Raw genomic sequence first — 11035 nt, forward strand, 5'->3', positions numbered from 1 at the left:
CAAAGATAGTTAGTCTTTTCCTCATTCTACTTTTTCCGCAAAGTGCCCTCCTCCCATACATAGGCTGGAGTCTGGCCACACTACCTAGCTCTGCACTAGGTGCAGCTGAGTCTAACACAACCTTAGCCATTTTCAATTCACCATGCAGATTTATGTAGTCTGTTCCTGTATTTTAGCCCTAGGAAATCTCCAGGGTCTATGTCCAGCACCAGCACTGCATTCCCCAAAACGGGACAGGGATCATGCTCCTATTCAAAGATTAGGGGAGTTAAAATATATATAAAAAATGCATACATTGTACACTTAACTAGGGCATGTAGATTATGCTAGAATTACTACTAACTCAGTACTTGCACAAACCTCTGATCAGTTTTCATTGATCCTTGTCTCAGACTCCAGTGGCCAGGTGATCCTATGATCTAGCTTGTAACCTGATTCTGACCCAATCCAACAGACAGGACAAGCAGCTATTTAGCCAGGTAGCCAGAGGGGTCACCTTACTGTTCCACACTGTCACTTGCTTTCTCAGCCCTGGTCTACACTACGAGTTTAGGTCGAATTTAGCAGCATTAGACTGATTTAACCCTGCACCCGTCCACACAACAAAGCCATTTTTGTCAACTTAATGGGTTCTGAAAATCAATTTCTGTACTCCTCCCCGACGAGGGGATTAGTGCTGAAATCGACATTGCTGGGTTGAATTTGGGGTAGCGTGGACGCAATTCAACGGTATTGGACTCTGGGAGCAATCCCACAGTGCTCCATTGTGACCGCTCTGGACAACACTCTAAACTTGGATGCACTGGCCAGGTACACAGGAAAAGCCCTGCAAACTTTTGAATTTCATTTCCTGTTTGGCCACCGTGGCGTGACCACGCAGAGCTCATCAGTAGAGATGACCATAGAGTCCCAGAATCGCAAAAGAGCTCCAGCATGGACTGAACGGGAGGTACTGGATCTGATCACTATATGGGGAGATGAATCCGTGCTATCAGAACTCCATTCCAAAAGACGAAATGCCAAAATATTAGAAAAAATCCCCAAGGGCATGAAGGACAGAGGCTATCACAGGGACCCGTAGCAGTGCCGCCTGAAACTTAAGGAGCTCAGGCAAGCCTACCAAAAAGCCCAAGAGGCAAACACCTGCTCAGGGTCAGAGCCCCAGACATGCTGCTTCTATGATGAGCTGCATGCAATTCTAGGGAGTGCTCCTACAACTACCCCACACCTGTACGTGGACTCCTGCAAAGGAGTCTCACGCAACAGGGATGAGGATTTTGGGGATGAGGAAGATGATGAGCAGGGGGAGGTTGAAGATAGCACACACCAGGCAAGCGGAGAAACTGTTCTCCCCAACAGCCAGGAACTGTTTATCACCGTGGAGCCAATATCCTCCCAACCCAGGCTCCCGGACCTTGAAGGCGGAAAAGGTGAGTATACCTTTGTAAATATAATACACGGTTTAAAATCAAGGCTGTTTAATGATTAATTTGCCCTGAAGACTTGGGATGCATTCGCGGCCAGTACAGCTACTGGAAAAGTCTGTTAACGTGTCTACGGATGGGGCGGAAATCCTCCAGGGACATCTCAATGAAGCTGTCCTGGAGGTACTCCCAAAGCCTTTGCAAAAGGTTTCTGGGGAGGGCAGCCTTATTGCGTCCTCCATGGTAGGACACCTTACCACGGCAGGCCAGTAGCACATAGTCTGGACTCATTGCATAAGAAAGCATGGCAGCGTGTGGTCCTGGTGTTTGCTGGCATTCAAGCAACATCCATTTTTTATCTCTGTGTTATCCTCAGGAGAGTGATATCATTCATGGTCACCTGGTTGAAATAGGAGAATTTTATTAAGAGGACATCAGAGGTGGCCATTCCTGCTGGGCTGTTTGCCTGTGGCTGAAAAGAAATCATCCTTGCTGTTAACCACGCAGTGGGGGGAGGGGTTAAACGATCATCCCAGAGAATTGGGTGTGTGGGGGGGGTTTAGTTGGGTTTGTGCTGCACATTAACCCGAAAACATTAGCCCCTCCTTTAAATGGCTAATGTGTCTTTTTCAATTTTAATCTCCTTTTTTTCCCTCCCACAGCTGCAAATGTTTCAACACTGCGACTAGCATCTCCGTCCCAGAGGCTAGCGCAGATAAGAAGGTGAAAAAAATGCATTTGTGATTAAATGTTCTCTGAGCTCATGCAGTCCACCCAAACTGAAAGAGCCCAGCAGAATGCATGGAGGCAGACAAGGAAGACTCCAGGAAAGCACAAAATGAATGTGAGGACAGGAGGGACGCGCGAGAGGACAGATGGCTGGAGCAACAGGAGAGGTGGCAGGATCAAGAGGACAGGTGGGGGCAACATGATGAAAGGAGGCAGGATGCAATACTGAGGCTACTGGAGGATCAAACTGATATGCTCCAGCGTATGGTTGAGGTGCAGGAAAGGCAGAGACCGCCACTGCAGCCCCTGTGTAACCAACCGTCCTCCTCCCCAAGTTCCATAGCCTCCTCACCCAGAAGCCCAAGAACGCTGGGGGCAGGGCCTCCGGGCACCCAATCACTCCACCCCAGAGGAATGCCCGAGCAACAGAAGGCTGGCATTCAATAAGTTTTGAAGTGCAGTGTGGCCTTTTCCTTCCCTCCTCCCCTCATCCACCACCCCACCCAGTGATTCCCTCCTCCCCCACCCCTCCCGGGCTACCGTGGCAGTTATCCCCCTATTTGTGTGACGAATTAATAAAGAATGCATGAATTTGAAACAACAATGACTTTATTGCCTCTGCAAGCAGTGATCAAAGTGGGGAGGGGAGGGTGGTTGGCTTACAAGGAAGTAGAGGGAACCAAAGGGGCGGGTTTTCATCAAGGAGAAACAAACAGAACTGTCACACCGTAGCCTGGTCAGCCATGAAACTGGTTTTCAAAGTTTCTCTGATGCGCAGTGCACCCTGCTGTGCTCTTATAACTGCCCTGGTGTCTGGCTGCACGTAATCAGTGGCCAGGCGATTTGCCTCAACTTCCCACCCCTCCATAAACGTCTCCCCCTTACTCTCACAGAGATTGTGGAGCGCACAGCAAGCAGTAATAACAATGGGAATATTGGTTTCGCTGAGGTCTAACTGAGTCAGTAAACTGCACCAGCGTGCTTTTAAATGTCCAAATGCACATTCTACCACCATTCTGCACTTGCTCAGCCTATAGTTGAACAGGTCCTGACTACTGTCCAGGGTGCCTGTGTATGGCTTCATAAGCCATGGCATTAAGGGGTAGGCTGGGACCCCAAGGATAACTATAGGCATTTCAACATCCCCAACGGTTATTTTCTGGTCTGGAAAGTAAGTTCCTTGCTGCAGCTGCTCATACAGACCAGAGTTCCTGAAGATGCGAGCTTCATGTACCTTTCCCAGCCATCCCTTTCCCAGTCACTACCCTTGATAGCAGCAGCTCAGTGATCGCATTGGCTACTTGGATCACAGCAGCCCCCTCAGTAGATTTGCCCACTCCAAATTGATTCCTGACTGACCGGTAGCTGTCTGGCATTGCAAGCTTCCAGAAGGCTATCGCCACTCACTTGTGAACTGTGAGGGCTGCTCTCATCTTGGTATTCTTGCGCTTCAGGGCAGGGGAAAGCAAGTCACAAAGTTCCATGAAAGTGCCCTTACGCATGCGAAAGTCTCGCAGCCATTGGGAATCATCCCAGACCTGCAACACTATGCGGTCCCACCAGTCTGTGCTTGTTTCCTAGGCCCAGAATCAGCATTCCACAGCATGAGCCTGCCCCATTGCCACCAGGATGGCCAAATTGCCAGGGCCTGTGCTTTGAGAGAAATCTGTGTCCATGTCCTCATCACTCTTGTCACCGCGCTGCCATCGCCTCCTCGCCTGTTTTTGCAGGTTCTGGTTCTGCACTTACTGCATGATAATGCGCAAGGTGTTTACAAAGCTCATAACTGCCGTGGTGATCTGAGCGGGCTCCATGCTTGCCGTGGTATGGCGTCTGCAGGAGAGCAGAGTGGCAGCGGAAGCGGTCGTTCAGTGACGACGACGGTTTGCAGACCTACTGCACCATCTGCTGCCAGGACACAACAGCTGAGCGGGCTGCATGCTTGCCGTGGTATGGCAAGACAAGAGCAGCCGAGCAGACCTGCGAGACCACCAGGAGAGCAGGAGAGCAGAGTGCCAGCGGAAGCAGTGGATGATGATGACGACGGTTAGCAGTCCTCCTGCACTGCACAGTCCTCCTGTATGGCGCCCACACAGAAAAAAGGCGCAAAACGATTGTCTGCCGTTGCTTTCACAGAGGGAGGGGCGACTGACGACATGTACCCAAAACCACCTGCGACAATGATTTTGCCCCATCAGGCATTGGGAGCTGAATCCAGAATTCCAATGGGCGGCAGAGACGGCGGGAACTGTGGGATAGCTACCCACAATGCACTGCTCCAAAAGTCGATGCTAGCCTTGGTACTGTGGATGCACTCCACCAACTTAATGCACTTAGTGCATTAGTGTGGGGACACACACAATAGACTGTATAAAATCGCTTTCTAAAAAATCAACTTCTATAAATTCGACCTAATTTCGTAGTGTAGACCTCAGTGGCTGAAACCAGCCAATGTGCCCACTTTGCATGGCTGCAGTGGAAACTGGTGTGACACTGGCAGACCAGGTACCAACTCATGCCAAGACACACGCACCCCCCACATCTCAAACGAACATGGACAAATACATAGCTGGAGCCAGTCTGGCTACTCTGTGTTAGTATTGTTAGAATTTGAATCCCTATTTTAGGAATGTGCTCAGTGTTTAGATTTTATTTAATGCTTGTACATTTCTGCATGCATTAGTCTCCCTTATATCATCTGTATCCCATCTTATAGGGTAATATTTGAGCATTTGCATTGTATGCTTCTGTGACTGTAAGTCACCAGACAGGGGAGAGACATTAGTGTGAAATGGTGGCCTCCAACAGAAAGTGTTATATTCTGCCCCACAAGGAAGGCCCATCAGCATCAGATCAATTAGTGTGGAACATCAAAAAACATTAAAGGCTTCACCGATTGCTTCCCCCCACCCCCATTGAGAAGAGACATACAAGTGAATTCCTCTCAACAGCTGATTTTCCAACTAGAAGCAGGGGAGAGGAGGGAGGGTAAAATTCCTTGACTCTGAGGGGAAAGGATTACTTAGCAAAAGATCCCCAGTGCTTAGCCTGGGTTAGCCCTAAAAGGACATACAAAGCTTGATTATAGAAGCTTTTATTATTTTTTTTTAAACTTAAGACTGGAAGTAATTTGTGTGTATATGTTTACCTTCTTTAACCTTGTAAATAACTCTCTGGTTTCCTTTTCCAATATAAGGAATCTTCAGATAATTTATTATAGGGTTGGCTACAAGGATAGTCTTTGGTGTGAGATCTAAGATGAAATTGACCTAGAGTAAGCAATCTGAATATTGCTGTGATCTTTGGTGTAAGGGACCATCTATCAAAACGGCAGGCTCACCTGCGTAGCAAGACAGATCAGAGTACTCCATGGGACTGTCTGTGACTCCATGTTTAGGCTGTTACAGTGCCTGAGGAGGGTACACTTGATAATTGGTTGGTGAAATCTAAGTGTAGCGCTAAGTATAGAACCAATCTGGGGTTTGTGGCCTGTTCCTAACAGTCTTCCCTGCGGTTGGTACCCACATTCTTGAGCCACTGCAAGAACATGTGACAAGTTGATCAATCCGTTTATTAAGTGTAGTGCCAGAGTCTAAGAAAAAAGAAAAGGAGGACTTGTGGCACCTTAGAGATTAAGAAATTTATTTGAGCATAAGCTTTTGTGAGCTACAGTTCACTTCACGAAAGCTTATGCTCAAATAAATTGGTTAGTCTCTAAGGTGCCACAAGTCCTCCTTTTCTTTTTGCAAATACAGACTAACACGGCTGCTACTCTAGAGTCTGAGAAGTAAGCCAAGATGTGCCTCCCAGGAGCATGACCCAGCAATGCAGCAGCATCAGGAGCCTTTGAAACGTAAACGGGAACAATTCATACAGACTTGCAGCTACTGCAGACTCCAGAGCACATAAACCAGACATTGGAGACACAGGAAAGCCCAGAACCTTCTGCAGATCACTAGCAGAGTTTCCTCACTGGTTGAGTACCTTGCTGTAGATTACCTTGCTGTTGAGTACCTTGCTTGTTCTAGATTTGCATGAGCCCTCCTTTTGATACAGGAAAAGTAGGAAGCTTTAAGTAAAAGGCAGAGAGAAAGGATTTGTTCCCCAGAAGAATTCATATACCACAAAGCCACCTATCTCCTGCTAGAGGACTCCAGACCTATTTTCATTAACTGTACAGATTTTGGTGGTAAAGGGAAGGGCCACTTTAAACATATTTTAATCACTACCTTCATTCCTGTGCTAGCACATGGTTATCAAAACCAAGACTGTGTCAGAGGTCAGGTCTCACTTGTTTCCACCATTGCAAGTTTCCCTTTTGCTTGGCCAGCCTAGTCAGTTTTTGGCTCTGATGCACTAGCACAGGGTGTCCTGCATACGATTGAAGGGGATGTTTAATACCAATTTTAAGCAAGACTGGCTGAGTTTAGAGAGACATTAGCAAAATCAGCCCCATTTAAGCCCAAATTACTTGATCCTGTCCCTTTGTGAGTTTATTTAACTCAGAGGTGGCAGTCACATACTGGAGCCTGACAGGTGAATTGTCAATAATTAATAATACACCCTTCAGGTGATGTGAACTGGTTATTTTCACAAATAACAGTGGGGCAGCCTATGTCAACACAGTCTATGCTAAACCTGCATGGGAAGTGGGGAGTTTTAAGATGTGTTTCATAAGGCTTCCCCATTGTAATCTGAATGCAATAGAAACCTTGTTTAGACAGCTGCATAGTTCAAACCTTGTTCATAGTACAGCCCAAGTGCACCAAGTTAGTTGTTGGCCAAGCGAGGGGAGATCTAACACTCTGTTGGTCTGTAACACACTAACTTTGGAACACTGCCGCAAGTCTAGAGAGGGAAGGGGATGAATTGGGGAGTGAAAGAACACAAGGAGTCCCTGGGGGCGGGGGTGCAATGTGCTCCACTGCCAGAAGCCACACAGCATATGACCCATTAGTGTAAGTTACACTTTGTGTGGCTGCACTTTCACCTCAGCAAAGTGAATGTTGACATTTCCCAATGGCAGTCCTGTTGGGTCACCCCATGTGCTGGCTAGATAAGTAAGCAACATGTTGACCAGTTACTGTCTACTCCCGTACCCTTCAGTTTCCTTCTGAGAGCTAGATTCTAGAGACTAGATAATCAAGAGAGCTCAAGGCTTTTACTTCTGGGTGCTCAGCACTGGGGCCAACCCTGACCCCACACTTACCTAACTGCACAACTAGGGCTAACTAAATAAAGACCGGGCTGTCAAGAGCATTCAGCAGCTCCCACTGTGACACTTATGGCCAGATTTTAAACCTAAAAAGGAGCCAGGCTCTTTGGGTACTTATCGTCAAATTAGGGAGAGCTATTACTCTGAGGCATCTCACCCCCCACCCCTCCTCCAGCAACTTCCAGGGGGGTTGGTTGTGCTTCAGAACCATGATTTGTTTTAAAGGGAGTCCGAACAAGAGACACAGCTCTCACCTGATTTTTATTGCCAGCCATCCTCCTTTTCACACTCAGGAAATATACATCCAGCCTGCACAAGCCTCATAATCTCTACTTCTAGCTTTGGAAAAGGTTTGTGGCAGGAGTACTGACTCGTCTATGTTCAAGCACCACCACATTGCGCAATAGATGCACTAATATTCAAGTACCTCTTGTGTGGCTCATTTAAGCAGCACCACTCCATAAAAACTCAGACCCCCAGATACTATATTATCTAAGCAAACAAGATCATGTCTCTCTTGTGAAAAATTCTCTCTGGTATTTTAATAATACTTGTTACCTTAATACAGGGGTTCTCAAACTTCATTGCACCACGACTCCCTTCTGACAACAAAAATTACTACATGACCCCAGAAGGGGGGATCGAAACCTGAGCCCCACCGCCCCAGGCAGGCGGAAGGGGTGCCAAAGCCCAAGGTCTTCAGCCCCAGGCAGTGGGCCTGTAACACAGCCCTGCCGCCCAGGGTTGAATCTCTTAGGCTTTTGCCCCAGGAGGTTGGGCTCAGGCTTCAGCTTTGACTCTAGGCCCCAGCAACTCTAAGCTAGTCCTAGTGACCCTATTAAAATGGGGTCGTGACCACTTTGGGGTCCCAATCCCCACTTTGAGAACCACTGCCTTAGTAGATAAGTACCATAACATTTAAGACTACTCTGTGTACATATTTGCTTTCACAGGCAGCACAAGTGAAATTAGCATTAAAGTGATTTACCACTTCTCTAAAACACTGCTTTTCATAGGCTAGGCCAGCCCTGCTCACATCATTTCCCCTGCCAGGCTTCCTGAGGATAGCAAGCACCTCTTCCCCCGCAATGTAGCCTTTATGAGGGAACAAACTGACCTAAGGGGCAGGAAAGAGCTGGCAGGCTAGGAGCAGTATTACTCTGTTAGTCAATTAGTTGCTCTATTTCCCCCTTATAGAAACTGTTAGTTTCCACTGCTTCTGTGTTTTACTATGTGGGTGATTAATTCAGGCTAATTGCATGCAGGTGTGTGGTTCTTACTTTATGAGCTAGGCATTAGGTGATGCTTGAGTCAGGCTATAATCTGAGAGAATTTAGGCTCCAGTCCTGAAAGCTACTCCACAAAGGTGGGCCTGTGTATGTTTAGTGTTTCCCTCAACATCAGTGGAGTTCTGAGTGGGCATGAGGGTCTGTCTGTAAGAACAGCTTGGAGGATCAGGGCCTCAGGCCTAAAATCTCAAACATGTTTAGGTTTCTAGTTTATGGGAGTTAGGTGCCTAGATACTTTTGAGGACCTGAGCCTTAGTGTGTGAGATTTCTGGGGGCAGGAATGCTGATCTTTGTTGAACACGTTGGCCATGCTGTAAATATTTGTACACATGATAAAGAATAACAACACATAATGAAAGCCCAAGATTTCAACCGGTAAATATCAAGCTTCCATAGGAGAGCAGATGTTTGAGGACAGCCTGAAGAGAGTGGGTTAGAGTGCCTAATATCTGGAATGGTTTTTTAGCACCAGGAGCAGCCATCATTTTAGATTTTCCCAACTATTACTTTGCAATTGCCTGTTAACAAGCTACGTGTTTTAAAAATCTGCATCCTGGAGTATAGTGATTTACATGTGAGCCTCCACTATCTCTACTGTCAGGGTCTTTGTCCCATATTTTTGGGCTTTAGCAGGTTGAGATGTATGTGTTTAAAAATGCTGTCCTATGGTTGGACGTGATGGATAAGGAGCAACTGGACTGGTTTATAATTTTTTCCTTGATACCGGATCATTTTGCATCCAAGCTGGAGACAAGTAACTGTCTGTAGATCTTTAGATAATCAAATATGATCATCCTCAAACATCTCCTCTTCAAAAGACTACTAAGAAAAAATACTCCATGCACTGGCAAACACCTAGACATGCTTGAGGTGGTTGCAGGACACAGGATGGAGAATGAAAAACCAAGAATGTTGTATTCAGCGTGGGTGTGAGTGAAATACTGTACCCTGATAGAAATGGGTGAAGAATGAATTGCAAAGAGGGTGGACAAGAATGAAGCATGTGGTGATACTGTGTTTCTCCTGAATATTCACACATACATTTAACAATGATATACAATATTTTATATGCATTCATGCATTGCAGTAGGGGGTATCTGGAATACCCAGTATGGTGGTGTTGACTTTGGAACCGATGCTCATACATCCCCATTCGGCATGGTCTGGAATGTACAGTCATAAACCCAGATCCTGCAACACTTTCAAGCATGGTTAATTTTATTACTGTGAGTAATCTCATTGAAATCAATGGGGCTTCTCTGGGCAGTAAAGTATATGCATAACTGTTTGCAGGATCAAAGTCCTATATTTTCAACAGGCCTTGTTCTGGGGTATTCTCCCACTCATGCATGGAGTCAGGATCTGCTGTGGCATCACTCTGGGATATTCTTCTGTGTTTTGGGATACACTCTCCAGGATCTTATTAGCTACAATTATTAATTCATTATTACTATTATTGCAATTTCGCCCAGATGGTTCAAAAATAATCTGAAACTTTTTGAAAACAAATACATATACAATTACAGCTCTTTAATATGAAATAAACATAAATATAAACATTAATTAAAAATTATTTCAGCTGTTGCATCAGGACTGAGTTCGTGCTTGCTTCTCCGTTCTGGGATTTGCCCTATGGCCATTGCTCTGGGATTCTTTCCTTTTTCTGAGTAGCAGCCGTGTTAGTCTGTATCCGCAAAAAGAAAAGGAGGACTTGTGGCACCTTAGAGACTAACACATTTATTTGAGCATAAGCTTTCGTGAGCTACAGCCCACTTCATCGGATGCATTCAGTGGAAAATACAGAAGGGGAGATTTTATATACACAGAGAACATGAAACAATGGGTGTTACCATACAGACTGTAACAAGAGGGATCAGGTAAGGTGAGACCTAATCACTCTTGTTACAATCTGTATGGTAACACCTATTGCTTCATGTTCTCTGTGTACATAAAAAGAAAAGGAGTACTTGTGGCACCTTAGAGACTAACCAATTTATTTGAGCATAAGCTTTTGTGAGCTGCTGTAGCTCACGAAAGCTTATGCTCAAATAAATTGGTTAGTCTCTAAGGTGCCACAAGTCCTCCTTTTCTTTTTGCGAATACAGACTAACACGGCTGTTACTCTGAAATCTGTGTACATAAAATCTCCCCTTATGCTCAAATAAATGTGTTAGTCTCTAAGGTGCCACAAGTCCTCCTTTTCTTTTTTCCCTTTTCAGCCACTTTAAAATAGATGTTTCATAAATAAAGTTTTTAAAAAGCTATTTTTTCCAATCAATTCGTGCGACCGCGGCAGGACTCGAACCTGCAATCTTCTGATCCGAAGTCAGACGCCTTATCCATTAGGCCACGCGGCCACTCCGCATTAAAATACTAAC

General features: G+C 45.9%; 1 non-coding gene across 1 annotated transcript; it reads right to left on the reverse strand.

Moving 5' to 3' along the window:
- Window positions 1–10941: 10941 nt before the first annotated feature.
- Window positions 10942–11014, reverse strand: TRNAR-UCG. The gene has a single exon. It is a non-coding gene; the product is annotated as a tRNA-Arg (tRNA).
- Between the last annotated feature and the right edge of the window lie 21 nt (window positions 11015–11035).

This window comes from Chelonia mydas, chromosome 10 (genome assembly GCF_015237465.2).
Source record: "Chelonia mydas isolate rCheMyd1 chromosome 10, rCheMyd1.pri.v2, whole genome shotgun sequence".
Lineage (NCBI taxonomy): Eukaryota > Metazoa > Chordata > Testudines > Cheloniidae > Chelonia > Chelonia mydas.